This window comes from Globicephala melas, chromosome 12 (assembly GCF_963455315.2).
Source record: "Globicephala melas chromosome 12, mGloMel1.2, whole genome shotgun sequence".
In the NCBI taxonomy this organism is placed as follows: Eukaryota; Metazoa; Chordata; class Mammalia; order Artiodactyla; family Delphinidae; genus Globicephala; species Globicephala melas.
In genome coordinates, this window is record NC_083325.1 from 17,604,438 (window position 1) to 17,630,577 (window position 26,140).

Here is a 26,140-nt window from a genome sequence, read left to right on the forward strand (position 1 = left end):
TATGAGAAAATAAAGATTCATGTTTCTTAGGTTACCTCTCCATTAAAAAAAATCTATATTTATGGACTGTAATAAAGAATACAAACAATTTATTCTCAATTATTTGTGGACATTTTCTGAGAGAACTCAGTGGGTAGAAAGAATTGACAATCTATTAATATCTCAATTAATGATATCTTTAAAAGGCAGAATTTTGGCTTGAATGTTATAAAATGCCTTTTGTTCTCATCTATTTTGAATAAATTTCTGTCCCCTGTGCATATAGGTGGGCTTAAGCTGGCTTTATTATCTTCTTGGAGAAGACATTTAAACTTAATCCATTCAGCTATCTTTTCTTACTCTTATGTATTTTTAAATTAATTATTTTTTTTTAATTTCATGGAAGCACATCATTTTTGTGTGTTATGTCCAGTGCTATATGTCCTGGTACTGAGAACATGGCTAGGTATATGGAAAGAACTTTATATACATTTGTTAAGTGAATGAATTTCTTTACTGTTAAAATAAAAATCAAGAAGTCATGTTGTAACAGTTTTCGTAGTTGAAACTAATATTAATATCAAATGATATTTTTTTCTAAGAAATCTCTCTTCCTTCCCTTCTGCATAAATGGCATTTGACTCTTTCAGGTACGTTTTCTGCCAAAATTCATGTGTGCAAATTCTACCTGAAACCATGATTATGTTGCTCTTTTGGATATAAGAACTTGTTTTATTTCATACCAAATCTTTTATTCTACCTTGCGGAAAAGAAGGTATATTGTGGAAGAGAAAGCATATTGCAAATCAGTGAAATACATTTTGAAATAAGGAAGGTGATACATTTTTTGATTAGCCAAATTATGGAGATCTAACTTTGAGAACAAAGCCTGCTATAGTCTTTTGTTGCAAATGCTGATTTGGAATAATATTATATCTCACACACTTGGGAAGAATATAGTCAAAAAAGTTAACTGTCTGAAAGCAAAAAATGAAGAGGCTACTTGTAAAAGGGTGAAATCAATTAATTTCTAAGAAAACTGATCTGTGGAGAATTGCAATGATATTCAAATACTATGAAGCAAAATACAGAGTGAAGGACATCTTTGCCACAGAAGGCAAACTAATAACTAAATTTGATAACTTTTTGGATTGTTATCTCCCTCTGATTGTTTCTCCCTCTGGTATATGAGAGCTATTGTTCTCTCTCTATCTCTGTGTATATATATATATATACATATATATATATATGTATACACACATATATATTTATGTGTATGTATATACATGTGTATGTATTTATATGTTTGTGAATAAAGAAAATGAAACTGCCTTTCACATATGTCCCTCTATGAGATATAAATGTGGCTAAAAATATAAAATTAACTTCTCTTCTTTCTGAAACAAAGTGAATGACCTTCTTGATTCCATGGTTCTCAAAAGTATTGTGGACATGCCCTGGGAATGACTCAATCAAGTCATATTAAGACCATAGAGAATATTGTCCTTCTTGAGTGTTTTATGGTGACTTCAGAACATTACAGGCAAGGCAACAATTCCTTCAGCATTGCTGGAATCCTAGATTATACAGGTCATTAAAGATTTTTTAAACTCTTTTTTATTTAAATCCCACCCCTGATATTTATAATTATCACCAAATATTGGTGTGTCCAACCTCATTCAAACAAAGAACCACTAAGACACTTCCTGGCAAAATATTGTTAGCTTTGTAAGGCAAAACGTATAAAATCATTGTCCAAGAATCCTAAGGGAAGAGAGACTGATCTTAAAATTATGCTGTAGGCTTGCTATTTAACTCTACCTCTCAAAGCCAATGTGGCTTAAGTAAGCAACACTGACAATAATGCAATTTATATTGAAAAAAAATGCTTGTTCACTGATTTTCTGACTAGCCCCTTTTTGAATTTTCTTAACACATGTGTTCTTATCTAATTTACACCTTTGGAAGTTAAAAGCTCAATTATGCCTTGAACACAGTTAGAAAGCTGGTACCTGTAACTACCTGTTATAACCTTATCTGATTTCCCTTGCTTGAATTTCTTTCCATGAGATACCAGTCTAATACTCCAGCACATTGCTTGAAATGCTAACAATGTTTACTTAGTTCATAATTAGTTATTTTCCCAAGAATGAAACTTGCCTCTGATAGCTTTAACCTTGTTATCAAACAGGTTGTCAAATTAGTCTTCATATGATGGCAGATACTGCTATATGGATGTCTAAATACTGGCTCGTAAAGCCTCTCGGATCAGACTTTGCATTGGAAAATGGCACCTGCTGCAATCACACTTGTATTTACCTCACCAATGTTTAGAGTTGATTTAAGACAAGAGGCCTCTTGCTAAAAGAAGGGTTAAAAACCATCATCTTGGTTTGTGTCTACACCTCATTGACCTATCCCTCATTTATTCTGAATCATCTTCCTCTTACCTGGCAGGATATCATAATGGCTGTTGTGCCATTCACAGAATAATTTTAGCCATATCTCACTTTGTTTATTCTGATTGACATCTGGCAAAGACAAGTTTCATTTTGCAATTACAGTAAAAAATAAGGCAACACATTAGAATTTAGGGACATAATATACCTTGGCCAATCCAGATAAAATTTTAAAGCAGACAACATGCATCTACAGCTTGTTCCTTGGCACATTTCCCTAACAATGGAAGTTGGGAAAATGTTGAAAAAATTCCTTAATCAGGGGTCAAGAGACACTGGCTTAAGTCCTGGCATCACCCTGTACTTGCTGGGTGACAAAAATGAGGAAAACTAAAGCTTATAAAAATCGTAAAATTATGTATGTGCCTGCACATTTCAAACTGTAAAATTCCATTAAAATGTTAACTTTTTCTTTGTTATTGTGGTTGTAGTTGAAACAGATGGATCAGCTACGGAAAAGAGAAGGGGTATAATGAGTGTAAGATCTCACAATACATCGTTATAAAGTCAAAATTAGAACCTACTCTTCTTACTAACAATTCTATCAAACCATAAAATTGGGAAAACGGATTTTCAATTTCAACAGGAAAAAGCTGAGAGATGTGTTTTGATCACCTCCTATTTACACATTGGTGAGGGAGGAAGCCCTGATCCAGGTTTATGGGGTTGGCCAATCCAGGTTTATGGGGATGGCCCTATAAACACAACACACAACAAAGGAGAGCTGAAACCACAACGTTTATTACTCATATATGCTCACAGCCCATGGAGGAGGAGAGAACATGCCAGTCATGCACGGTCACATGAGTGTTGTACTTGGGAACAGACTGAAGGATCAAGGGCTATGGAAGGCAGGCTCTGTTGTATCAAGAGGATGGGGTGCACCCTTGGTGACCATGGGAGAATGTGATTTGTCTTTTGGAATAATTCCATGGGCTGGGAGGGAACTGACACTGCTATTCAGAGATAAGCAAGAACTGGGTCTGGCCGTTTTGATAAGGAAGGTTGTTTAGCTAAGGGACCATTTCTCTTGGGGCACAGGGGAGGGGAAAACTTGTTGTTAGGTCATCTGAGGCCTTCCTGTTCTCATTGGGTGCCAAGGCAGGACTTAAAATTAGGGTTTAATTTTAGACCTTTAGACCTTATCACATGAGAGGCATTAACTCAACTGGTATAGATAGACCTCAAGTGGAAGTTGTGACCATGGGGGCAATTAAATAGAAAAGTCTAAATTCAAGAGCCTGGAAACAATAACTTTTAATCAAAAGAGACAAGGGAAAATGGCAATAAAAAATAATGAGGGAGTGTGGAATAGGTTGAGAATAAAGAAAAAATAATGTCTTGAAAAATCAAAAAACATTTCAAAAACTGGAAGATGGGGATGATCAATCATGTCAATAGATACAAAGAAAAGAAAAGTAATCAGGCGATGACTAAAGATTGATTTTGAATTTTTTTTTTAAATTGTGTGGTCAATTTCAATGTCCATATTTGAGTACGTCTGCCACTGGGGGCCAGGCTAAAAATTCTGCATGCTCTTGGAAGTGAATTCAGGACAAGCAAGGGACGGTGGTAATGTCATTGTATCCCAAAGAGCACCTTGAAAACCTTAAAGTCTACCACTAGGGATCCATCATTTCACCTTAAGTATACTTTTTAAATTAAAACAAACAAACAAAAAGTTCAACTAACTATAGCAAGTTAAAGTGCTCATTTAGAATCCTGGGAAATTGAGGCAATGAAAATCAGAAATCACAATGTAAATCACCTAAAATTCCATTACAGACAAATAATGACAAGTAGCATACCTTGGGATACTTATCATCATTGATATATGTTAATATACTTGAAAGGGTAATGTTTTCTGAAAGTTATAAGTTATCTGAATAAAAGTCTTACAAATATGCCCAGAAAAATGGGTTCTGTTGAGAAATACCTCTCTTAAAGGTAAAGAAATAAGGCAGCTCTTTCTTAAGTGTTCACAAATATGGATTTGACACAGTAAAGATGCAGAGTCCTTTGATGAATAGAGTTATTGTAAGAAACTTTAATAAATTTTTTCTCTAATAAAATCTGTTTACATTTCCAAGAGATGAACTTCCTCTCCATTTCTGATCAGTTATCCAAAATAGGCAAATCACCCTAGCCACATCTGCAAATGTATTACTTTCTCCACTCTTATGGTGCCTCATTAGGCCCTAAGTATCTTTTAACTGGACCATTTTAACAAATTCTGAGTTGAATTTCCCCATCACCAGGCTCTCACTGCTCTGGTCCATCTTCTCTATTGTATCACAAAAATCTATCTATAGATGACCACAGCTTGTGTGTTAGAAGCTGTTAAGTTTTGGTGTTCCTCTTAGTAAAAACCAAACAAAAACAACAAAAAACACAGTATCTTACTTTCAATGTTTATAATAATATATCACCATATATACTGTTTTCATAAGGGATGCATATAATCCATAAATTTGTATGTCAAACTGTGTCATTATAAGTATATTTTCTAGGAAGAATTTATATGGCTTCTATCATTTTCAAAAGGGATCCAGTTACCCACGTGTTGATAAATATGGTCTTAGAGCATAGATTAGGGAAACACAAAAAGCTAGATATTAGCAGCAGTGCCAGGGTCCCAGCCAGGGAAAAGGATGTCCTGGCTCATGGTTTCTGTGGTGAGCAATCTCTAAATCCTTTTGCTCTGATGCCTAATAGTTTCTGTTTTTTCATCTTTCCAAGTACACATAGAACATCTTCCAAACTTGATCATAGTGTGGATTATATAGAAAATCACATTGAGTAGTTTCTCCTAAAACTATGCATGTACAGTCTGTCACACAGCAACTTTCATCCTATGTTGTAATAAATTGAATTGCATACATGTGTGCATTAAAATTATGCATAAAATATTCATAACAATATTATTCTCAATAATCAAAAACTGAAAAGTGTATGGCCACCCAGCAAGGACAGAATAGGTAGATGGCACATACAACAATATGGATTAATGATACAAATAAAGTACTGTGGAAAATAAGCCAGATTCAAATAATGCATACTGTATCCTTCCACAAATATGAAGTGCACAAACAGACAAATCTAATATAATGTGTTAAATGTTAGAATGATGGCAAAATTTGTAGAATATGATGACTGAGATAAGGAATAGCTCCTGTCATTCTATTCTGTTGTGCTATTAAGATTCTATTTCGGGCTTCCCTGGTGGCGCAGTGGTTGAGAGTCTGCCTGCCGATGCAGGGGATACGGGATCGCGCCCGGGTCTGGGAAGATCCCACATGCCACGGAGCGGCTGGGCCCGTGAGCCACGGCCGCTGAGCCTGCGCGTCCGGAGCCTGTGCTCCGCAACGGGAGGGGCCCCAACAGTGAGAGGCCCGCATACCGCAAAAAAAAAAAAAAAAAAAGATTCTATTTCATAATCTAGATAATGGTTATACAGGCCTGTTCATCAAGTAGGACATTTGAGACTAGAAAACTATGTTGTATATATGTTATCCTTCGAAAAATATACAATTACGTTTTTCATGTAATTCTATTAATATCTTTTTCAGAATAGCAATATTTTTCCTCCAAATTTACAGACATATTTGAATGACATAGAGTAAAAACTAAAAATCTTTTGGGGGGCAAGGATTCTAAAGTTATTCTTTAACTCCATAGAGATATATGTTTACTCCATCTGTAACAAATTTTACCAATCTGTTTTCTTTTGAAGAAGCCAAAGCTTTCTTTTATTTTAGAAAGTTTATTCTTATAACTAAAAGCACCAAAAAATGAATTTCCTCAATACTGAAAGTGATATAAAACATATGTTAAAAAACATAATCAGTTTCTCTGTTGCAAATTATGCTCTGGCAAGGTGAGACAAAATCACTTCAAGTACTTAAGAAAAATGAAAACAATAAATATTCAAACTGGATAGTATAGGCACTCAGCAGGTTCACATTAAAATGTAATGGGCCATAATTTAATATCTTTGTTTTTCTACTTCGGGGTTTAAAAAGATTAAAGCTTTCAATTAAAAAAACAAACAAACAAACAAACAAAAAAAACAGAAAGAACACCAAGAACATGAAAGACAAAGAAAGAAAAGTTAGGTGGACACATTAAGATAGTGGAGTAAGGGGACATGGAGTTCACCTTCCCCAACAAACACATCAAAAAATACATCTATACGTTGAAAAATTCTCACTGAAAGCTAAGTGGAAACTGCCAGAAGGACTCCTATATAACCAAAATAACCACCTCAAAAAATTAGGAAAAGAACAAACAGATCTCAAAGTCAATAAGGAAGCAAATGATAAAGATCAGAGAGGAAATAAATAGGGATTAAAATAATAGAAAATATCAATGAAAACAAAAGCTGGTGTTTTGAAAAGATAACAAAATTGAAAGCCTTTAACTGGACTCACCAATAGAAATAGAGAAGGCCAAATTAAATTAAATAAGAAATGAAAGAGTAGAAATAGCAATTAATACAACAGAGACACAAAAAATTATAAGACAATACTACTAACAGTTATATGCCAACAAACTGGACAACCTAGAAGAAACGGACAAATTTCTCCCAAGACTAAACCTGCCAACACTAAAGACAATATACAACATACAACCTGCCAAGACTGCATCAAGAAGAATCTGTTGGTGGGTATGTAAATTGGTGAAGCCACTATGGAAAATAGTATGGAAATTCTTCAAAAAACTCAAAATAGAACTACCAAATTATCCAGCAATTCCACTCCTGGATATATAGCCAGAAAAAAAAGAAAACACTAACTCAAAAAGATACATGTAGCCCAATGTTCGCAGCAGCACTAAATACAATAGCCCAAATATGGAAGCAACCCAAATGCCCATCATACATGCATATATATATATATATATATATATATATGTACATATATATATGTGTACAGAATGGAGTGTTACTCAGCCATATAAAGAATGAAATTCTGCCATTTGCTACAACGTGGATGGACCTAGAGAATATTTTGGTTAATTAAATAATTCAGACAGAGAAAGATGAAAGACAAATACTGTATGGTATTATTATATGTGGAATATAGAAAATACTGCAAGTGTTTGTGTAAAACAGAAACAGGTTCACCAATAAGTAAATAAACCAGTGGTTACCAAAAGGGAGAGGGCAAGACAGAGGGGCAAATTAGGGGAATGGGATTAAGAGATACAAGCTATTATGTATAAAATAGGTAAGAAACAAGGGTATATTGCATAGCACAGGGAATTATAGGCCTTATTTTGTAATAACTTTAATGGAGTATAATCTGTAAAAATTCTGAATCACTATATTATACACCTGAAATTAACATAGCATGTTATATCAATTATACTTCAGTAAAAAAAGACAGTCAGTATTACCTCATGAAGCTATAAATTGGAGGTTGTAGCCAAGATGAAAACTTATCTTAGAAATATAAAAAGTTACACTGATACTTAATCTGAAATGCTAATACACCATTTCCTCTGCTTCTAACTTAACTTAATGATGAAAGCTTTATACATTTCAATAATGGCCCATATCAACTGCAGATTCACGGTGGAATTCTAGAATAGACATATTGTTTAGGTATCATCAGTGGGATGGTTTAGGCTAGGTTCTTCCTAGATAGATGGGGTGGAAAAGAACTGTGGTCACTAGAAGATATACTAAGGGAATCCCTAACAAGAATACAAAGAGTGAGCATAAAAGTGTCCTGTACCTACTGTATGTGGCCAGTTTTCTTCTATAGCATATAAATCTCATCTGTTCTTACTGAACTTTGAATTTTGTTATACAACATCTATATGGTAAAAGAGTTAGCAAATGCAAAGAATGGAAGTGCAACTTTATTTTTGTTTTGTTTTACCCCATTTTCAGACCAGATATTTTGTGTTAAAATTTTATTAGACTATCAAAAATTGTCCATACTGCTCACTTTCTTCCATTTTCTCTTTCCTTTTCTTTCTTCCTTCTTTCTTCCATTCTCTCTTCCCTCCTGCCTCTCCCTCTCCTTTCTTTCTTTTTTTTCCTTTTCTTCCTTTTCTCCTTCCTTTTTTCCTATCTTTCTTTCTTTTCCTTTCTTTCTTTTCCTTCCTTCCTTGTTTCTTTCCTTTCTTTTTCTTTCTTTCTTAATTTCTTTTCCTTTCTTTCTTTCTTTTTCTTTCTTTCTTTCTTTCTTTCCTTCTTTCTTTCTTTCTTTCTTTCTTTTTCTTTCTCTTTTCCTTCCTTCTCTCCCTCCTTCCTTCTTTCCTTGTCTCCTTTTTCTTTCTTTTCTTCTGCTTTGCTCTTTTTCTTCTCACAAAAATATTATTTTTATTAAATACTAGGTATTTTCTTAATAAAACAAACAATATGTTTTAAACTCTGCCAATGCAAAGTTTATCTGTTAGTGGATAGAAGAGACACACCAGAAACACAAAAGTAATGCAGGTTAATGTCATGTGATTTAACACAAAAGAGGGAAAACTATCTGTAAAACTATGGAAAACCAATCCCAATTTGCCAATATATTCATTTTCTTAATCGTCTTGTTCAGTTCTATGATATCTTTATACATTTTGAATTTTGTTGTGTTTGTTGTGATTTATTTGCTCTGTGTACTACTATATAAGAAGTTTTATAGTCACCTACTGCAATTGTGACATATTTTGTTTTTATCTAATATCATGACACTTATTTCTAGTCTTCCCACTTGTTTTACAGAACTTTTTCTTTTTTTCTATTTTCAGGTCCTTTTTATCCAGTAATTTTATTATTTAATTTTTCCTATGTTAGTTTCTTAGTGGCTTCACATTGCTACAGTGTTTTGCATGTGAAAAGTTATCTTCTTAGAATGAACGCCCACCCTGCTCCCACTTTGTTAGGTTAAGTCCTCCTCATCCTTTAGAACTTAACTAAACCATCATTTTCTGTTGGAATGCATTCCAATTCTTCGCTGACTAGCTTTAATGTCTTTTCTCTGGACTCCATACAAATCTACATCTTCTCTTTAGTCAATTGTGATGGTTCTACCTTTGCATTTTCTTGAATAATTGACAATTTTTTGTGTATCCTATTAGATTATTAGTGACATGCTGGCAGTAGCCAGTTCTGTTGTGACATATTTATGTACTCAGTGGCTAGCCAAGTACATGCCATATAAGAAGCACTCAAATTTTCACAGAATAGATGAAATAAATTATACAATTCAGGCTATGGGTCAGAAGAAAAACACCTATTCATGAAATTCTTTCCAGGAGATGGAGTGCCATAGTCTGAGACTCAGCACCAGAATTCCATAACATCTTTGGGAACATTGTGTTGGAGAAGGATTATGTAGGAGTGAATTAGAAGAAAGATCAGGGTCCATGGCAGCATTAAGGTCATTTACTAATTTCTTACTCAAGAGTTTTGCAAATGGTATATCTTATGAACAAATTAATTTTAACCTCAAATGATGCATATTATTTGTAACTTTAGAAAATGAATTAAAACATTTAGTACAATGTCAGCAAGCCTTAAGATGAAACAACCCAGATATAGATAATGGGCCAAGTATACAAATTTGTCAGTAAATTTTTATCTACTCATTACCATCTTCACATGAAAAGCTTGCTAAGCTGTTAACCTTCATTAATAAGCACCATTATAAATTATAGCAAGTGTTATCATGTATGTCTAATATTCTATGAACAATGCATGGTATGGCTGTAATTCTCTAAACATTGTAATAAATACATTACAAATATGAAAACTATTCTTTTTTAACTCATGACATTTTATGAACAGATAGCTTTTTTAAATCATAAAGTGTTTATAAAATTATGGCAAGAGTTGTAAAAACTCTTAGTAATTTTTTGACAAATTAATAATAATAAAAGGAAAGGGATTCAAGAACATTAGGTCATTTAAAAAAATCCTAAACAACTCTAGGGTCAAAGAGACTACACTTTACATTATACTTAGTGACCACGTGATCATTAATTACCAAAGCACAGCAAGTAGACCTACTGTACTCACAGTAAAGGTTAATGCTCTAAACACTTCCAATATTAAAGAAGACATAAGTAAACATTAAACTTAATAGTTAATTCTGGATACTTGAGAAAGAACAGCAAAATAATCTAAGATATTCAGAGATAAATGATAAGAAAATTTAGTGAATTCAAATAGAGAAAAAGACCAATAAAATAATCAATATTTATTAAGACCAATCAATATATTACACACAAAGAGAGAAGAGATAGAATGAAAGAGAGAGAACACTTTATTAGTTGTTAATATATGTGAGAAAGCTAATTTAACAGCATATAAAGAGTAGGGCAAATATTAGTGAATATTTATCTAAGTACATGTTAAAATATTTATTGAAAAATATATTTGAGAATACCCACCTTGGATTAAGCCAACCTGGATAATCTAAAATAATGTCCTCATTTTGAGGTCCTTAATCTTAATCATATTTTCAAAGTTTATTTTGCCATGTTAAGTAGCATATGTACAGGTTCCATAGATCAGGGTATGGACATCTTTAGGAGACAATTACTCTGCCTATCATATACAATGAAGTACAATTTTCACCTCTCTCTTTCTGTAGTTCTCAAAAATTTCAGTTTTTCAACCTACCTCTTTAGGAGTCAACAAAAATTCAGTCCCCAATTTCAGGTTTTACCACACAAGTAATTCTCCTTCTCTCCTACTTCTTTATCATGTTCTTAGTTGTGTGATTTCCTCAAGCACATGAATAGATAGTTCAGCTTTCCCAGTTATTTTCATTGGAAGGGCTGGTCTTGATTATCTAGTCTCATTCTACTGTAAATAAAAAACAGACATCTCCATTATTCACTTCTAATCTGAAGGCTCCAGTACAAGGATCTTATAAGATTCCAAGTCATATTCCTATGCCCTACGTATTATGGAGGATGAAAGTTAAGATAAAGTATTTGTCTTGGACATATATGACTCAAAATAAGAATTTCCTGAGAGTCAAGGTGGTGTAATAGCAGGATGCAGAATTCACATCTCTGCACAACTAGGGCACCTACAAGGCACCGGTGGGGGACCACGGACACCTAAGGGGATGGGAGGAAACCCCAACGACTGGGTAGGATGTGAGGTGTGGGGGGAGTGAAGGGGTAGGAGAAGTGGAAGTGTGACGGGACTGGTGCCCCTAAGGGGCAGCTGTGGGAAGGGAAGGGATACCACACTTGAAAGTGGAAATTGGAGAACCATTGGGAGAGCAGTGGATCAAAAGGGAGTGTAGAGAGGTTTCCCAGGCCTGATCCTCTGCCCACCGAGGTCCCCTCCAGCCATGTGCGTCCTGAGCGAGTGGGAGGGAGAGAAGGGGAGCAAAAGTAAAGGCTGGACCTCCGGGATGGCACCCCTCAGGGGTGTCTGGGGGAGGGGAGGAGTTCCTACACCCAGCGGGACCTACTCATGGTTCGGGGGTCCAGTGACGATGGGAGAGACCCTGGGGGAGATGGTTGGGTAGGGCCGCAAAGGAATGGAAGGGAACAGGGCCAGTGCTTTCCCTGTTCATTTAGACACTGGGAAGACTGTTGGCTTCCTGGGCCTAATCCTCTGCCCTCAGAGCCTCCCTCCTGCCATGCAGAGCCCAAGCCCCACCCCACACCCACACCCAGGGCCCCACCTCTACACTCGGAGACACCCTGCACCGTGCTGGGCTTAAACCCCACCGACACACCCTCACTCAGGGTCCTACCTCCAAACTCCAGAACTCCACAATCCAGAGGCCCTCCTTTCCATGTGCTGCCTCTCACCTTCTGCATAGGTCCTAACTAGAGGCCCTACCTCATGCATGAACGTCACCCCACATAGACCCTACCACACGTTCACACGTCACCCCCCACCCACCTAGGTCTCACCCCACACTAAACCCTGCCCCTGCCTAAGTTCCACACCCCCCACCTAAACGCCACCCCCATAGCCAAAGCATTTTTTTCTTTTCTTTTTTCCTCTTTTAGGTTGGGGTCCTGTTTACCTTGTTGATTCATTGTGGTTGATTCTTTTATATTTTTATATTTCCTAATAAATCTTTTATTTTTCTAATATTTTATTCTTTATATATAATGTTTCTTTTTTTGGTTGTGGTTTTATTTTACCTTGTTGCAGTTGTTTCAGATATAGTTTTATTTTTCCTCATATATTATTTTATCATTCTAATTTTATTTTGTTTTTTATTCTTTGATATTGTACTGCTCCCTTTTTTTTTTTTTTTTTTACCATACCATGAAGCTGTGAGATCTTGGTTCCCAGGCCAGAGGTCATGCCCGAGCTCCTGTGGTGGGAGCTCTGAGTCCAAACTGATGGATTAACTTAGAAACTCAGACCCCAGGGAATATCAAACAGAGTGAGGCCTCCCATATGTCCTCATCTCAGCATGAAAACCCAGCTCTATCCACCTATCTGCAAATTCTACTGCTGGACAACTCAGGACAAACAACAAGTAAGACAGGAATATAGCACCACCCAAAAAAAAGAAAAAAAAAGAAATGACAAAAAAAAATTGTTACAGACGAAGGAGCAAGGTACAAACCTACAAGACCAAATAAATGAAGATGAAATAGGAATCCTACCTGAAAAGGAATTGAGAGTAGTGATAGTAAAGAGGATCCAAAATCTTGGAAACAGAATGGAGAAAATACAAGACACATTTAACAAGGATCTAGAAGAACTAAAGAGCACACAATGATGAACAGCACAATTACTGAAATTAAAAATATCTCTATAAGGAATCAATAACAGAATAACAGAAGCAGAAGAATGGGTAAATGAGCTGGAATATAAAATGGTGGAAATAACTACCAGGGAGCACAATAAAGAAAAAAGAATTAAAACAACTGAGGGCAGTCTCAGAGACATCTGAGACAATACTAAACATACCAACATTCGAATTATAGGGGTCCCAGAAGAAGAGAAAAAAAAAGATCTGAGAAAATATTTGAAGAGATTATAGTCAAAAACTTCCTTAACATGGGAAACAAAATAGTCAAACAAGTCCAGGAAGCATGGAGAGTACCATACAGGATAAACCAAAAGAGAAACATGCCAAGACACATATTAATCAAGCAATCAAAAATTAAATACAAAGAAAAAATATTAACAGCAGTTAGGGAAAAGCAACAAATAACATACAAGGGAATCCCCATAAGTTTAATAGCTGATTTCAAGGCAGAAACTTTGCAAGCCAGAAGGGAGTGGCAGGACATATTTAAAGTGATGAAAGGGAAAAACCTACAATCAAAATTACGCTACCCAGCAAGGATCTCATTGAGATTCGATGGAGAAATTAAAACCTTTACAAGTAAGAAAAAGTTAATAGAATTCAGCACTAACAAACAGTTTTACAAGAAATGCTAAAGGAACTTCTCTAGGCAGGAAACACAAGAGAAGGAAAAAACCTACATAAACAAACCCAAAACAATTAAGAAAATGGTCATAGGAACATACATATCAATAACTACCTTAAATGAAAACTGATTAAATGCTCCATCAAAAAGACACAGAGTGTCTGAATAGATACAAAAACAAGCCCCACATATATGGTGCCAACAAGAGACCCACTACAGGCCTAGGGACACATAAAGACTGAAAGTGAGGGGATTGAAAAAGATATCCCATTCAAAATGTAATCAAAAGAAAGCTGGACTAGCAATTCTCATATCAGACAAAATAGATTTTAAAATAAGACTATTACAAGAGCCAAAGAAGGACACTACATCATGATCAAGGGATCAATCCAAGAAGGAAATATAACAATTGTAAATATTTATGCACACACATAGGAACACCACAATACATAAGGCAAATGCTAACAGCCATAAAAGGTGAAATCAATAGTCACACAATAAGAGTAGGGGACTTTAACATCCCAGTTTCACCAATGGACATATCATCCAAAGTGAAAATAAACAAGGAAACAGAAGCTTTAAAAAACACATTAAACAAAATGGACTTAATTGATATTTATAGGACATTCCATCCAAAAACAACAAAAATACACTTTCTTTGCAAGTGCTCATGGAACATTCTCCAGGACAGACCATATCTTGGATCACAAATCAAGCCTAGGTAAATTTAAGAAAATTGAAATCATGTCAAGTATCTTTTCAGACCACAACAGTATGAGACTAGATATCAATTACAGGAAAAGAATTTGTAAAAAATACAAACACATGGCAGATAAACAATACACTACTAAATAACCAAGATATTACTGAAGGTATGAAAGAGGAAATAAAAAAATACCTAGAAACAAATGACAATAAAAACATGATGACCCAAAACCTATGGGATGCAGAAAAAGCAGTTCCAACAGGGAAGTTTATAGCAACACAATCCTACCTCAAGAAACAAGAAACATCTCAAATAAACAATCTAACCTTACACCTAAAGCAATTAGAGAAAGAAGAACAGAAAAACCACACAGTTAGCAGAAGGAAAGAAATCATAAAGATTAGAACAGAAATAAATGAAAAATAAATTAAAGAAATGATAGCAAAGATCAATAAAACTAAAAGGTGGTTCTTTGAGAAGTTAAACAAAATTGATAAACCATTAGCCAGACTTATCAAGAAAAAAATGGAGAAGACTCAAATCAATAGAATTAGAAATGTAAAAGAAGTAACAACTGACACCGCAGAAATACAAAGGATCATGAGAGATAACTACAAGCAACTATATGCCAATAAATTGGAAAACCTGGAAGAAATGAACAAATTCTTAGAAATGCACAACCTTCCAAGACTGAACCAGGAAGAAACAGAAAATATAAACAGACCAATCACAAACATTGAAATTGAACCTGTGATTAAAAATCTTCCAACAAACAAAAACCCAAGAATGGATGGATTTACAGGGGAATTCTACCAAACATTTAGAGAAGAGCTAACACCTATCCTTCTCAAAGTCTTCCAAAATATAACAGAGCGAGGAACTTTCCCAAACTCATTCTATGAGGCCACCATCTCCCTGATACCACAACCGAAGATGTCACAAAAAAAGAAAATTACAGGCCAATATCTCTGATGAACATAGATGCAAAAATGCTCAATAAAATACTAGCAAACAGAATCCAACAACACATTAAAAGGCTCATACACCATGATCAAGGGGGCTTTATCCCAGGAATGCAAGGATTCTTCAATATATGCAAATCAATCCATGTGATAAACCATATTAACAACATGAAGGAGAAGAATCATATGACCATCTCAAGAGACGCAGAAGAAGCTTTTGACAAATTTCAACACCCATTAATGATAAAAAACAAACAAACAAACAAACAAACAAACAAAAACTCTCCAGAAAGTAGGTATAGAGGGAATGTCCCTACCTCAACATAATAAATGTCCTATATGACAAACCTACATCCAACATCATTCTCAATGGTGAAAAATTGAAAGCACTTCCTCTAAGATCAGGAACAAGACAAGGTTGCCTACTGTCACCACTATTATTCAACATAGTTTTGGAAGTTTTAGCCATAACAATCACAGAAGAGAAAGAAATAAAAGGTTTCCAAATCGGAAAAGAAGAAGTAAAGCTGTCACTCTTTGCAGATGACATGATATTATACAAAGAAAATCCCAAAGATGCTACAAGGAAGCTACAAGAGATAATCAATGCATCTGTGAAGTAGCAAGATACAAAATTAATGCCCAGAAATCTCTTGCATTCCTACACACTAATGGTGGAAAATCTGAAAGAGAAATTAAGGAAACACTCCCATTTACCACTGCAGCAAAAAGAATAAAACACCTAGGATAAACCTACCTAAGGAGACAAAAGACCTGTATGCAGAAAACTATAAGACACTGGTGAAAGAAATTAAAGATGATACCAACAGATGGAGAGGTATACTATGTTCTTTGAAGATTTGAAGAATCAATATTGTGAAAATGACTCTACTACCCAAAGCAATGTACAGATTTAATGCAATCCCTATCAAACTATGAATGATATTTTTCACAGAACTATAACAAAAAATGTCACAATGTGTATGGAAACACAAAAGACCCTGAATACCCAAAGCAATCTTCAGAAAGTAAAACGGAGCTGGAGGAATCAGGCTCCCTGACTTCAGACTATATTACAAAGCTACAGTAATCAAGACAGCATGGTAGTGACACAAAAACCGAATTATAGATCAATGGAAGAGGATAGAAAGCCCAGAGATAAGCCCACGCACATCTGGTCACCTTATCTTTGATAAAGGCGGCAAGTTTAGACAACAGAGAAGAGACAGCCTCTTCAATAAGTGGTGCTGGGAAAACTGGACAGCTACATGTAAAAGAATGAAATTAGAAAACTCCCTAACACCACACACAAAAGTAAACTCAAAATGCATTAAAGACCTAAATGTAAGCCCAGGCACTATTAAATTGTTAGAGGAAAACATAGGCAGAACATTCTATGACATAAATCACAGCAAGATCCTACTTGACCCACCTCCTAGAGAAATGGAAATCAAAACAAAAATAAACAAATGGGACCTAATGAAACTTAAAAGCTTTTGCACTGCAAAGGAAACCATAAACAAGATGAAAAGACATCCCTCAGAATGGGAGAAAATATTTACAAAAGAAGAAACTGACAAAGGATTAATCTTCAAGATATATAAGCAGCTCATGCAGCTCAATATCAAAAAAACAAACAACACAATCCAAAAATGGGCAGAAGACCTGAAGAGACATTTCTCCAAAAAGTTATACAGATTGCCACCAAACTCATGAAAGGATGCTCAACATCACTAATCATAAGAGAAAAGCAAATCAAAACTGCAATGAGGTATCACTTCACACCAGTCAGAATGGCCATCATCAAAAAATGTACAAACAATAAATGCTGGAGAGATTGTGGAGAAAAGGGAGCCCTCTTGCACTGTTGGTGGGAATGTAAATTGATACAGCCACTATGGAGAACAGTATGGAGGTTCCTTAAAAAACTAAAAAAGAACTACCATATAACCCACTACTGGGCATGTACTCTGAGAAACCATAGTTCAAAAAGAGTCATGTACCCCAATGTTCATTGCAGCACTACTTACAATAACCAGGACATGGAAACAGCCTAAGTGTCCATTGACAGATGAATGGATAAAGAAGATGTGGCACATATATACAATGGAATGTTACTCAGCCATAATAAGAAGCAAAATTGAGTTATTTGTAATGAGGTGGATGGACCTAGAGTCTGTCATATAGGATGGAGTAAGTCAGAAAGAGAAAAGCAAATACGTATGCTAACATATGTCTATGGAATGTTAAAGAAAAAAAGGTTCTAATGAACCAAGTGCAGGACAGGAATAAAGACACAGATGTAGAGAATGGACTTGACACGTGGAGGGGGAAGTGCAAGCTGCGACAAAGTAAGAGAGTAACATTGACGTATATACACTACCAAATGTAAACTAGATAGCAGGTGGGAAGCAGCTGCATGACACAGGGAGATCAGGTCAGTGCTTTGCAACCACCTAGAGAGGTGGGTTAAGGTGTTTAGGCAGGAGATGCAAGAGGGAGGGGTTATGGGGATATACATATGCATATAGCTGATTCACTTTGTTACACAGCAGAACCTACCACAGCACTGTAAAGCAATTATACCCCAATAAATGTGTTTAAAAATATAAAAAAGAATTTCCCAAATATAGTTAGGGAGCTGGATGTGTCAAAATATGAAAAATACTTACATTCATACCAAATTTATGTTGATCTGCTAATGTATTAATCTATATATCATAATCATCTATCTTTGTAGACCAAAATGTAAAAAATAAATCTTTCTCATAAATTGATAATATCTTGGATGAAATTTACCTTTTATATATTATTAAAACTTTTCTAGTGAACTTATTTGTCCTATAATTGTACATAAAACAATATTACCTTGTGATAGTAAAAATGGAACTTGTTCTTGTTCACTTTTTTATCTCCAGGTTATAGCACGATTGCTGAAAAAATTTGGATAGCATCTCCATCTCTGTTATTCATATATTTTAACATCACTGTGTTCATCTTTATTTTCAATTAGAGTAGAAAGAGATTTACAAATTATCTTGCACATGACATTTGATGTTTGTTTCTGTCAAAATACTTCAATATTATATTTTAATTTTTCTACTGCAATTTTATTTCCTTAAAGTGTTTTAATATCACCTGCTTCCATTTCACCTCCACTATTTCTGACATTTTATGCTATTTTTCTTTTATCTCTTGATGTTTTGTTCTTATGCCCTTCATCTTTTTTTCCAGAGGTGTGCGTTTGTTGCATACTGTTAAGAATGTCAAACCATGTGTAAACATGTCTTCTGTTTCCCACTGTTAATCATTCTTCAGAGGTATTCAGAGGTATGTTCTCCCTCAGGGTTGTCTGAGGTATGTTTTTTTTTTTGTTTTCTCTTCTGCTGGAACATTTATCCTGTTTGAGTTTTTTTCTTCTGTACTAATCCTTAAATGAAAAGAAAGAGCATGTTGGTTGGCTATGGCTCTGCTGTGTTTTTATTTGGGCATTGAATAATATCCCTCAAAACCTAAGGGAAAATTACTCTTCAGGGAATCTTATCTGTTTCCTTTTGTTTACCCGCTGTTCATCTAACCTATAGGTTGATCTGCTGAACTTCTAGATTCTCTCCTACTCAATTTCCTGATTCTATAAAAAACTTAGTGGGTAGATAACACAAAAATCTTCCATTTCCAGAGTCCAATTTCCAAAATGCAAGGATCCTTGCAGACTCTGTTCTTCTTCAAGATCTCTATCATAGACAGTATAGATTCCGCTGGTCTCTACTTCCTTCTTACTTCCTGATTGTGGCTTTTAGTTTTTGTGGTCTTTGAATACATACAGAGACATGGTTTGATATGATGTAAATGACATACAGACAATATTCCTGGGTTTCTAAAATTACAACTCATGTTTGTATATTTCACTCTCTTGCATGGCCCAAAGTAAAACATAGAGCCTGAAAGGCAGAAATGATAAAGGAAGAAAGAGGTAACTTTTATGACTATGTTACAGAGAAGAAAAGTGACTAAATCGTGCAGAACACAGATTCAACCTAAAACTTAGGTGATGTTACCTAAATATATACTATATTCCTGTGAAATTTTTCCATTATTTTCTCCCTAGTAGAGATACTGGGCTAGTGAGCTAGGGCAAAGACAATACCTAAAGCAAAAACATATTTATTATTTCTTTCATATGAAGAAATACATTGAAACAGGACATTTTATTAATTTGTTATTTTTACTTTTTTTATTTTGCTCTATTAAACAAATATTTAGGTATAAAAAATGCTCCAAGTTTCAAAAGTCTTAATATTTTGTGCTATAGTCTATATATCCTCATGGGTATTTTATTCTGAAGCTGACTATTTTATTTGTGTATATTATTTTTATTGATGTTCAAAATTACTTTCTAGAAAAGGCTACCATCCCAGTGCCATCTATGCTTTGTGTGCTAATTAATATGTAAATTTTAATCTATGTTGCTTTCTTAAATCTAAAATTGTATTATGCTTTGCAGTGCAGAATGATATTTGCCTCTTGATTTATAATTGAAGCAGGTTGCTCTTATTAACATACTTCCTCTAGGCAGGGGCAGAAATGTGGCTATATTTTTTAAACTGTAATAAAAGAAGATGGTGAAAGTTTGATTAATATTTCATTTTTTCATCTTTGAAAATAATAAAACTATGTAAGACTGCATTTAGGTTGAATATTTATATTCTTGAATTAAAGAGCCAACATATTTATCCCTTTAACACAAAATGAATGTTCTTATCATTTGTTATTCTATAATTAAAATACATGATTTTCAAATAATTCATGTAGTTTACAAAATAACACAGCAAAATGATATAATATTGGATAAATTAATTGCAATCAAAATATTATAAGTGACAAAGATCTGCCTGATGTTTCATTTCAAAAGCTTCAATTTGGTTCAAACATGCCAGAGGAGCGCAAATTCCTTCATGGATTTTAGAGGATAGAGAAAACTGGTCCTTCCATTGCATTCTCTAGTCTCCGTCTTCCTCCTGATAGATTAGTGAAAAAGGAAATTATAACTGAGTCAATCCTTCATTTTTCTCTGATTCTTTCACAACACACTGTAAATCTTCCAAATTCTATTATCACAGAATATTTTAATTTCATAGTATAAAAATGTTAATATCATTTTATTATTTTTTTTAATGTAGGGAGCATGAATTCAGAGCAAGTTCTGACTCTCCAATTATCCTCCAGTTCAAGGGCACTGATGTAGTGCATGAACTCCTTTTACAACACACACCTCAGGTGACTGAGAACTCTTCCCATCCTGAGGTAGTTTCAATCTTGGAAGTCTTTAGATGTTTCAGTGACCATCATGCAGTCAAAATGGGTCATACTTTGGTTCCATTTATTCTCTTATTTTCCCTTCTGGACTGCAGAGAAAATATCTAAATTTCTCCCCTCATGATTTTTCTCCCAACACCCCACTTGTTGCCACACTCCGTTTTATATTTCCTAGTCGTTCTCTTCAGTTTTTTTCTTTATTTTCTTCATTGTCACAATCCATTTTTTCCTATACACTCTTAACCAATTATTTTCCTCATCCTTCATTTATTTAATCATTGAATTTTATTGGGCCAATTCTATGTGCCTGACAATCAGTCACTAGGGAAGCAGGAGTGAAAAATTAGACAAAAATCACATGAAATTTTGTTCTTTTCCATTTTCTATCAGTTTTTACTTTATTTGCCATCCTTTTATTCTTTAACTCTAACAGAAGCTATTGAATAACTTAAACATGGTTTAAAGCCCTGAATAAGCAGAATACAGCCTGCATTTACCTATCACTTAAGGAACATCATGGAAATATGAGTGTGAGTTTTAATCTGAACACAATTCTATAGAAGGTTAAATGTACTTAGACTTGGTCTAAACTTATACATTTAAAAATGCAATTAATCACAATAAATATTATCCAGTAACTTTATTGGAAACATCATTGAGCACAAACAAAATTATCTCATGTAAATTTACCCCTGGTGTGGTAAAGCAGGTTTTCCATACAGGGACCTGAATTCAGAGTAGGACCTGGCTCTCCTATTATGCTCAAATACATAATTTGCTTCCTAAAGCATTAATCTTCATGTCCATTCACTCAGACAACATCATTGGTTACCTATTTTGTACCAGACCCTACATTGAATGCAAAGAGGAAAACTAAAATCTTAAATTCTGCAACAGTTTATAATTTATACAATGTCTTTGCATTTTAATATCTTCAACCATAGTGGAACTTTATTAAGCCATTTTACTTGATGTAGAAACAGACTAAGGGACTTTAAATATTTGCTGGACATCAAACATAAAAAGTAGCATAAATAAAATTGAATATGAATTTTCTCATTCCAATATCACTTTTCATTCCCTAGCTATGATTCAGGGATCCATCCAATTTGGTCTGCCATGAAAACTTAAACTATTAAATAATTTCTCCAACCTATAAGTAAAGGCCAAATCTAATCAGAGATCTTGACTTTATCTTGCCTGTTACTGGACAATGGTTTCTTCCAGAAGGTTCTTCCCTAAAGAGATTTCTAGGCTGAAGTTCAGCAACATAAATTCTTCAGAAAGGAAGATGGCCTCCTTTATCTGGATTGTGCTCTGAATACCATCCCTTGCCTAAAGGTAAAAGTAGACAATCCACTGAATTTGAGTTTTAGGTTAGAAGTGAGAGTGGTTTGAAGCAAGGTTAAAAATAAAGCTACCTTCTTTATTTGTCTGAAAAAACATTTTAAATCTTCTGGGATAACTGAAACTCTTCTTTAAAATTATAAATGTGCATTGCATGCCTTCCAGCCAACAATGACCACTTTAAAAACCTGTCCTTCTCTTACAGATTGCAGTGTTCATAACCAACTGAATAATGTTTTAATATTTTCTTTGTACACATTTTGGCCAAGATTCAGATGGTAAGTGTAATGCTGTCTACAGAGGGTAAGTTAAAAAACAAAATTCACTTGCTAAACTTTGGGCTACAAAGTGGTTAGATCTAGTCAGTCTATAAAGATACCTAGAAAAAGATAATCTTCAGATAATCTTAAACCAGCAGAAACTTTGTAGGAGAATGTTTAATAAAATTGAATTAATTAAAAATATAATGCAGGGACATTATGTAATTTTTCTAGAGTCAAAAATGCCATTGCACACCCATCAGTATGATCCAGACCTACCCTTGAATCCAGAATTTTCGCTTACACCATGCTTCTTTTCAATGACTAAAATGTCATAAAAGGAATGAATAATATTAATCAATTTACAAAATTCTGAATTAAAAATAAATAAGTAGTTATACTTTTCTGAGGGTATCTGTGGCAGGCAGAGTACTATGTCTGTGTTTGTGCTTTATTTCACATAATGCTTATGGCAGTGATTATTTGTGCTCCTTATATTTGGATAATTCTCCTTCTGGGCACAGAGCTTACATGTCCCAGGCACCTTGCAGTTAGAACCATATGACCAATTCTAGCCAATATGCCGTAAACAGAAATAATGTGTGCCATGTCAGGCTGGAGCATAGAATAAAGGATGAGAAATCTCTATACATGTATTTTATATGGTGAATCTGAAAGATAACAGAACACACATATGCTTGCCAACCAATGGGAAACATGCGGAGTGAGCAAGAGAGGCACATTTTTTAAAAATCAGGTCACTGAGATTTAGATGTTGCTTTTCACCAAAGTGAAATTTTGCCTATTCTGTCTAATATATTATTTTGCCCAATTTGAACTTTTGTTATCTCATTTTACAGGAAAGGAAACTGAAGCTCAAAGTATTCATGAGAGTTCCAAATGCTCAAAGGTATAAACTATGAGTATTGAAGGAAATAGATACAATGTCAAAAAAACACAGGTGTGACAAAACCTAAGCTATCATTTAAGTAAACTTATGTTCCACATTATATCCCTTATGCTAAATACAGAAAGCCTAATGTAGCTAAATCCAAGTAAAATATGTTACAAAGGTACTTTGAGTTAAATTTATCCAATTGAGAATTTCTATCAACCTGCATGATCTTAAATACTACAAATTTATAGGAATTGCTTGAAATCAGATAATATGATTCTTTTTTAAATCAAGATAGTGTTGGCCATTTTAGGTCCATCCATTTCTCTTGTCAATTCTTCCAAAGGTTACTGGAATTTTATAGACCAAATTGAATAGAATGGACTGAAAGTTGGGGACGATTTACATGTTGTTTTCCCTCTAATTAATGTAGACTATCTCTACTTTTTCATGTCTTTTATATTTTGTCACCAATGTTCTTTAAATTTCAGTGTACGTGTATTACAATAAAGACACGGAGGTAGAGAATAGATTTGAGGATGTGGGGAGGGGGAAGGGTAAGCTAGGATGAAGTGAGAGAGTAACAGTGACATATATACACTACCAAATGTAAAATAGATAGCTAGTGAGAAGCAGTTGCATAACACAGGGAAATCACCTCAGTGCTTTGTGTCCACCTAGAGGGGCAGGATAAGGAGGGTGGGAGAGAGACGCAAAAGGGAGGGGATTTGGGGATATACATATGCATATAGCTGATTCACTTTGTTATACAGCAGAAACTAACACAATATTGTAAAGCAATTATACTCCAATAAAGATGTTAAAAGAAAAAAAAATGACTCATAAATTTATTCTTAATTATTTTATGGTTTTGTTGCTACTGTATTTTTTTAATTTCATTTTCCATTTGTTTGATGCTATTTGTAGATAGAAACAAATTTGGTTACCATGAATAATTATTTAAATATGAATAATATTACATCTAGTATTTTTTAAACAGAATTCTTAGGGTTTTCTACAAATACCACAGTGACATCTGTAAATAAAGGCAAATTTTACTTCTTCCTTTCCAATTTTTATGGTTTTTATTTATTTTCTCCTATAATATAATTGCTAGGACTTCTGCTATAATCCTAACTTGGAGAGAACAGAAACCTTGCCTTGTATCCAATGATTTTTGTGTGTGTGTGTGGTTGTTTGTTTGTTTTTTGAGTGGGTGGAGGGCAGATATTCGATATTTCACTACTAAGTAAAATGTATAATATGAGCTATGGGTTATTTATAGATTCCTGTTTACCGAATGAGAAAGAGACCTAGCAATCCTTTTTTTGAGTATTTTCTTCATGAGTAAAGTTTATCAAGTATATTTTTCAGTATCTTTTGAGAAGTTCTACATATTTCTCTTTATTTCATCATTGTGTTGAAGCACATTGGTTCATATTTCAATGTTAAATCAAACTTACATTCCTGAGAAAAATTTGTCTGGGCTATCTCACTTAATCCTTATAATTTTTGTGAAATTATAATTATCATCATTTTATATGTAAAAAAAATTAAACATAAAGATATTAAATAATCTGCCAATATCAACTACTTAGTGGGAAATTAAGAGAAACTATAGATTTAGACTTGCTTACTTAAATTCTCTGAGGAAGAGAGTGAAAATAATCTATATGTATTAAATCAACATTACAGATGGATTAGAGAAGACTAAAATTGTTAAACTACTATGCAATGAACTGTAATAGCCTATTCTAGGAAAGCACACATAAAGGTAAAAAAGCAGAGGCACAGAGAGGCAATTTTCCTTCGTGTGCTTTCAATTCAAAATGTCCTGAACAAGATGACATTGTGGCCTATTAACTTAATACCATCTCTTAATTGTGACTTTCACCTAATTTGCCTAACTTTGGCCTGAGTCTATGGTAGTCATGTAAGCATTTAGATTTACACAAGGAATTGCTAGTAAATTGATTAATGCTGTAAATCAATCCATCAATGGGATTACCCAGAAAATTCAACAACTCAGGGCTTTAATTCTGTGTCTACCCTGTTAAACGAAGTGTGTAAGCTTTTCAAAATTACTTCTTTGCAGACAACTCCCTATCAGCTAGAAACAGATGGGCTGATGGATAGTTTAATCAAACACACAAACAGATGCTAAGAAAATTCATCATCATTGAACCATAACATTGGAATAAGTTGATAGTTTTTGTCTGTTTTACCTATTGGGATGTTAGTCAATCATCAACAGTCTTGTTTCCTTTGAAATGTGTCATTAGAGAATTTCCAATTAGGGCACACCAGCAAGCACAAACTAGCCTAACTGATGACAAGTATCGTAATGATGATAGGTATAAAGATAAAATAATATTGTCAAGCAGATAAACAGAGTTCAATTCTCAGTAGGACAAAGGTGGAAATTTACATTCATCTTATTGTGTAGAAGACAACATCCTCATTTGGGTGAAATACTGAGAATCATTTTGGATTTAGGCTAACAGCTTTGTCATTCTCATCCTCAGTTTCCTGATCATTAAAGGGCTGTAATTACAAACCTGTGGGTATTTTGAGAGGATAAAAATGTAATGAGACTTAGTTGAATAATCTTAATTCATATAATCTATTATGTAGATATAATATATCATTATCTCTGCAATTATTATTGCTATTGTAAGTGATACTGCCACTGGATTTAGAGATGATGATTCATGCCATTTTTGACTCCTAAAATTAAATGCTCGTTGATTGTATACTAAGTAGAATCACCATTTTAACCTTTCTTAAGTGTCAGATATGAACATGGTAACTAACTTTTCATGGAGGGCAAAGTTTTAATGGATCACCTA